We start from the raw sequence: 7,044 nt of genomic DNA, 5'->3' as shown, positions 1-7,044 counted from the left end.
TTGGAGTGGGATTTATTAACACTTGCCCGCTTCTCAAGGTCACAACATTCACTATTTCTTTGGGATTTGTCTCAGTATCAGGTGGCAGAGTACCTGGGACTCTCTCCGATAATATTGTTACAATCTGTCCTACTTTTCTCTCCAAGTTTCGAAAAGATGTGCCAAGTTATTTGATGGCTGCTCCATGAGCGTCTAGCCTCTCATCTGTCTTGACAATGAAGGCCTTCATTAGATCTTCTAGACTAGGCTGATTGGACTATTGAGGCTGAAACTGCTGCCTCTGCTGATTTTGGAAGATTGGAGCTCCTTGTCCCCGAGGTCTGGGGTTGTTTTGTTGCCATGCATTCGCAATACCCCCAGATGAACTCCACAAAAAACTAGGGTGTCTCTGACCCGTTGCATGAAAGTTATAGTTTCCCACATCATTCACTTCCTCAGTTAAGGCTTGACACTCATGAGTAAGATGTCCTCTTTCACATATATCAGAATCTGCATGAGGCTCACTTTGTATTTTACCCCAAGGTCAGCTTCCGTATTTCTTTAGCCATGGCATCAAGCTGTACCTGTACAGATGTATTAGCATTAACTTGATGAATACCAGTCGATCTTCTTCTTTCAGCACTCTCAGAGGGCCACTGATTTGCATCTTCAGACAACTCATCAAGAATTGTAACTATCTCTTCTGGAGTTTTCTTCATTAACGGGCCTCCAGCTGCATTGCTCAATGTTCTACAAGAGCCTAGGGTCAATCCATCCCAAAAGTCCTGGAGTTGCATCCAGAGTTCAATTCCACTATGTTGACACTTTCTAATAATCTCCTTAAACCTCTCCTAATCTTCAAACACAGTTTCAATATCTTTCTGGCAGAAGTTATGGATTTCTCTTCTAAATTTGCTCATTTTAGCTGGTGAGAAATATTTATCAAGAAATTTTCTGGTCATCTCATCCCATGTTCTAATCGATCCATTAGGTAAGCTTCGAAGCCACTCATTTGCATTATCCTTGAGTGTGAAGGGGAATTCCCTTAAGTAAATTGCATCTTGTGACACACCATTGTATTGAAAAGTGTTCATAATCTCCTCGAAGTCCATTAGATGATCGTTTGGATCTTCGTTCATCGTCCCTATGAAGACACATCAGTTTTGAAGGGTTTGGAGCAACCCTTGCTTCAACTCAAAATTGTTCGCTGCAATTGGAGGTGGTCTAACACTTAATAATCCTTGGTTGTAGACCGGTCTAGCATAATTGCCAAGTGATCCCCCAGCCCCGGAAGCTATATTTCAAAATTGATCTCCAGCCAAGGGTTGATTTTGAGCAATTCTCCTACCCCTCTCTTCTTCATAGACAGTTTGTGCATCTCTAAGAGCTGCATCTTCAGCATCCAGTAGAGCTTGTTCTCGTCGTTGGGCTGCCTCTCTTGCAGCCAAATCTACATTATCATCACCTCCAGCCATAGTTTCTTTGGTTGAGGATTTTCCAACCTTCTTATATTCTCAGGGATATTTCTTTCCTTCCTGAGCTGTCGCAGTTGTTTTTCTATCTCTTCTTCGTATGGTAGCACTTCTTTCCCAGAAGATCGAGTCATGAACCACTCTTACCTGTAACCAGCGCACAGTCAAAGAACACCAACCATAAAAAGGGGAAAATAAAATAAAATAAAATGAAAAGTTCCTGAATTAGCACTACAAACTATTTCAAACACTATTGATTGCCAATCCCCGGCAACGGATCCAAAACTTGACGAGCTCGAAACACACACTCAAATATGCTCGCTAGTTGAATATTGTATAATATAATATCGTATCCATAGGGATTGAATTTAAATAGTGTTTTCGTAGTTTCTAGTTTAATTTCTATCCAAGATGATCAAAAGTTGAGATTTATATGATTAAAACTACAATTAACTGGGAATTTAGAGCTATTGACTAATGACAATAGAAGCAAGGAATACAAAAGAAAGATATCAATGGGAGAAAATAGGGTTTTGATAGGATAGGTGCAAGATAATTATCTGGGATTTAACTCTAGTTAATTCACTTCTAATGTTCAAGTGAGTCTCTCGAATTCACTTGTTTATTAGCTCAATTTTTTTGTAGAAACCCCTCTCTCGATTAAGTCTCAACCTCACGAGATGAACCAATTTAAGCTCGGTGAAGATATGCAAGAATTCGTAGTGAATTGGTCTTTAAGAGAACCTCTATCGATTATCCTCCTAACTAGGTTTAATCAATGATTCAACTAGCCTCTTTGGAGTACTAAGAAGAATCTATGAATTCAACCAACAATATAATTTAAAGATATCACAAGTTATGCCTCTCTCGATTACATGAACAAGTGAATATAAATGCAACAATTAAATCATCCAAAATGATTCAATACATAAAACTAAAGTTATAATCCACAAACAAATATCAATACACCAAATCCATCAAACCCTAAAGATAACTACTCTATAGACATGGAATAATTCATCACAAATAAAATAAAAATATAGGAAAACATAAATTCAATCCAAACTCGGGTCTTGAGTGAGGAAGGAATGATGAAATCCTTATGCTTTTTCTTCTCGAGTTCTTCCTTAGCCTCCTTAGGTTGAATATATGTCAAAAGTCCATAAAATAATATTATTCTATGTATTTATACCAAGTAGGATCGGGCCTAGAAGAAATCATATTTTCCTAGCCGAAATAGGACATGTACTCTGTAAAAAATACACTAGCACGATGCATGGGGCAATGCCCCATGCGGGAAATTAGTGGGGAAATCTAGAGAGCTCAAGTTTAGCCAGGCAGCCAAAAATACATTGCTGTGGCGCACTATGCATCACACAGTGCGTCGCACTAGTGCAAATTTCTCAGAGTACAGATTAAATCTTGCTTTTTGACGTCTAGACTTGGTCCTCGAACCCTCGAACACGATCCCGACTTAGTATCTTGGGCTTTTCCTAAGACTTCAAAGCTCCAAATAGTTTGAATCAAATCCACAACATCTACATAGCTCAGAATCATTCCTACAAAGCATAAAACACGCAATAAGTACGAAACACTAGCGATTAAAGCTCAAACACAGGTAAAGTGCAGTGAATTAGAGTTCAATAAGCGACTAAAACACGAGATTATAGCCTATCATCACCTTTGTAAGATCATTAAAGTATCTGTGCATAGTTGATTTTAAATGATTGCATGTTTCCTATTTTGGCTTCATGATCCCACACTTCGTTTTAAACTGTCCTCATTCCTCTCCTTATTGTCAACCTGAACTCAATATGATCTTTAAATCTTATGAGAAGTTCTTTATTTATACTACCTGAACATAATAGTTTGTTTAAGATTGATTCTATTATGAGAGTGATTATGTTAAGCATCTTTAGGAACTCCATATTTAATCTATAACTTATATTCTTATTGTGAATCCTGATCATGTTCTGATACTTCTGATAACACCTAAGAAGCTGTTTTGTGTGATTGTTTGTTTAAATCCTTGGTGATGCTTCTAAGGAAATCCAAGCAGTGTGGTCAGTTTATGCATGTGTTAGTGGAAATACGTGTTAGTGGAAATACTTAAGCTAATCAACTTATAATTAGCCTACCAGGGCAAGAGTGTCTGTATTTATTGTGTTGCTGCATATCTGAACTCTGTGTTCCTTACCTTCCCCTTTGAATGTGTTTTCCCTAGTGTTTAGACCTTTGACAATATATTATAGTATTTTCTGTTCCATTCCCACATGTGTCTGATGTCTGACCTTTAGTCAACACCGGTGTCGTATTCAATCTTGTTTTCAATTCCTGAAAACTCCTTTCACAAGCATCCGACCATTGAAACTTACTCGACTTCTACGTCAATTTAGTCAACGGAGAGGCAATGGTAGAAAACCCCTCTACAAATTTTCTATAATACCCAGCTAAGCCTAAGAAACTGCAAATCTCTGTTGGAGTTTTAGGCCTCGGCCAATTCCTCAAAGCCGCAATTTTCTGAGGATCAACCTTAATTCCTTCACTAGACACGACACGACCCAAGAATGTGACAGATGCAGGGCTTGCAGAACTACCCTGAGATGATCAACATGGTCCTCTTGACTTCGTGAATATACAAGAATATCGTCAATGAACACTATCACAAAAGAGTCGAGGATTGGATTGAAAACTCGATTCATGAGATCCATGAAGGCTGCTGAGGCATTTGCTAGCCCAAAAGACATCAACAGAAATTCAAAATGCCCATACCGGGTCCTAAAAGCTATTTTCGGAATATCCTACTCCCTGATCTTCAATTGGTGATATTCAAATCTTAAATCAATCTTGGAGAAGTACCTAGCACCCTGTAATTGGTCAAACAAGTCATCTATCCTTGGCAATGGGTACTTATTATTGATTGTGAAGTTGTTAAGCTGCCGATAGTCAATACACATTCTTAGTGACCCATCTTTATTTCTTACAAAAGGGACCTTTGCACCCCAAGGCGACACACTCGGCCGGATGAAATACTTTTTTAACAAATCTCTCAATTGTTCCTTTAGCTCCTTCAATTTTGCCGGTGCCATTCTGTAGGGTGGAATAGATAAGGGATGCGTGTATGGAATCACATCAATCCCAAAATCAATCTCCATGTCTGGTGGGATCCCAGGGAGTTCATCCGGAAAGACTCCTGAAAATTCATTCACAACAGGCACAGGCTTAAGTGTATGTGCCTTAGAGTCGGTGTCCGTAACCCGAACCAAATGGTAAATACACCCTTTGTTGATCATTTTCATGGCCTTAAGGTAAGAAATAAACCTACACATCGGCACTACATCATCACCCTTCCACTCAATAACTAGCTCGTTTGGAAATTCTAACCTAACAGTTTTGGTTCGGAAATCAAGCTTGGCAAATCATGAATAAAGCCAGTCCATCCCCATTATCATATCAAATTCGACCATCCCCAATTCTATGAGATCTGCCATGGTGTTCTGACTATGCAACGTGACATCACAATCTTTATAAACCTGCGGCCAAAATAGACTCACTAATCGGAGTAGATACAGAGAACGACTCATGAAGCTATTCCGGTTCTATCCCAAATCCAATAGCAACGTAAGGAGTGACATATGACAAAATGGAACCGGGATCAATAAGAGCATATACATTATGGGATTGGATAGGCAATATACCTATGACAACATCTAGAGAAGCCTCTGAATCCCGACACCTCCGCATAGCATAAAATCTACTGGGTCCTCCCGAATTCTGTGCACTACCCCTAGCTGCACCATGCCCTGCGGGTGCTGGGGTGCCTTGAGCTTGAGGTGCTGTGGATGTAGTAGCTGCAAAATTAGCTAGCTGCTCTGCATCTCTGCCCATATTTCGGTGGGACGAGCGGCAATCCCTCTGAATATGACCCATCACACCGTACCCTAGCATATAGGTAGGTCCATGAAGCAAGCCCCAAAGTGAATCCTCCCACACTTAGGGCATGGGAGCCTCCGCTGCTGAAACCAGCCCTTACTAGTAGGGTCCCCTGTTGCCCTGACTGGGTCCAGATGACTGTGCACTCATCGAAGACTGAGCAAATGATTGAGATGGTCCTGATGACTCTCCCTTGAATGCCGACATACCACCACCACCACCACCACCGGAAGAACCACCAAAGTTGCCCGCCGACCGGGCCTTGCTGCTACTCTGACGCTCAATTCTATTCTTCAATTTACGGGTCTCTGTGGCTTGAGTAAATTCTACCATCTTACCATAGTTCATATCGAAATTCAAGGCAGCTTTAGAGGCCTCATTAATAACCAAGGGGCTGAGGCCCTGTACAAACCGGCGCACTCTAGCCTCCATAGTGGGCAACATGTGAATAGCATACTTGGACAGGCGCGCAAACTCCATATGATACTCCCACACATTCATACCACCCTTATTCAGGCTTTCAAACTCAGCGGCACGGGCTGCCTTAGTTTCGGTAGGCAAGAAATGATCCATAAAGGCATCTGTGAACTCACCCCACCTTGTCGAAGGGCTTCCCTCCTCACGGGATTCCTCCCACAACTCAAACCATGAATAGGCCACCCCTTTTAGGCGGTAGGAGGCCAACTCCACTCCCTCCGTCTCTGTAGCATGCATAACCCGAAGAGTCTTGTGCATCTCATCAATGAAGTCCTAGGGGGTCTTCCTAGGGATAAGTACCCGTAAACACTGGAGGATCTAATTGAAGAAACTTATTTACCATGGAACTAGCAGATTCCCCTGGTTGGCTGGAAGAAGTAGGCCTAACACTCGATCTCTAGGCGTGAGAAGTCACTATCTGTATGGCTCCCCTAAGATCAACATCCGAAACACCAGAATCGGAAGCTAGATCTGGAGGTGGAACTAGAATATCAGTTGGAGGAACCGTTTCACCTTTAGCAGGGGTAGGGACAGGTGCGGTCTGATCAGTTGTGGTAGAATCAGGCAGCATAGTAATTGGAGAAATATCCTCACCCCTCGGGTGCTTACCCGCATCATCAAATATAGGATCAACTGCCGCTCCCGAGGTGACATTGGCTCTTTGGCCAGTTCTTGCCATCTTCTTAGGTGCCATGTACTGCAAATTAGAGAAACACACGAGTTAAAGGAGGAACAATCTTACAATCAGCTTTATCGCATGATCGAGTACATGAAAGAAGGGTATTATCCTAAATGCCCAAGTAGCATCCTAAATATAGATGTGGTTGAAAACAAACCAATAAGAAGGACTCTACTAGACACGGCTCCGAGACATCCTAGGACACTTTAAAACCATAGGCTCTAATACCAAGTTTGTCACGACCCAAAATCGGGGAGCGCGACCGGCGCTCAACCGAGTGAACCCGACCGAGCAAGCCTGTTAGATTTTCTTCTATCCAAACTCATCCATGAATAAGGATAATACATATTTTAGTTAATTAGACAATAAGGTGATCATGTCTACAATACCAATTCTTTACCATTAGTTACTTTATTAATGAGTCCCAAAACACACACACATACCCCTTCATGGTTCAAAGTGGAACGAGTGATTTAATCATAACACAACTTGTTTAATATTCCC

At 41.3% G+C, this 7,044-nt stretch overlaps 1 non-coding gene across 1 annotated transcript; it reads left to right on the top strand.

Moving 5' to 3' along the window:
* Positions 1-786: 786 nt before the first annotated feature.
* LOC117278512 (small nucleolar RNA R71) lies at positions 787-893 on the top strand. The gene has a single exon (XR_004508881.1). It is a non-coding gene; the product is annotated as a small nucleolar RNA R71 (small nucleolar RNA).
* The last annotated feature ends 6,151 nt before the right edge of the window (positions 894-7,044 follow it).

The sequence above is a fragment of the Nicotiana tomentosiformis genome, chromosome 1 (assembly GCF_000390325.3).
Source record: "Nicotiana tomentosiformis chromosome 1, ASM39032v3, whole genome shotgun sequence".
In the NCBI taxonomy this organism is placed as follows: domain Eukaryota; kingdom Viridiplantae; phylum Streptophyta; class Magnoliopsida; order Solanales; family Solanaceae; genus Nicotiana; species Nicotiana tomentosiformis.
This window is presented reverse-complemented; position numbering and strand designations above follow the sequence as displayed.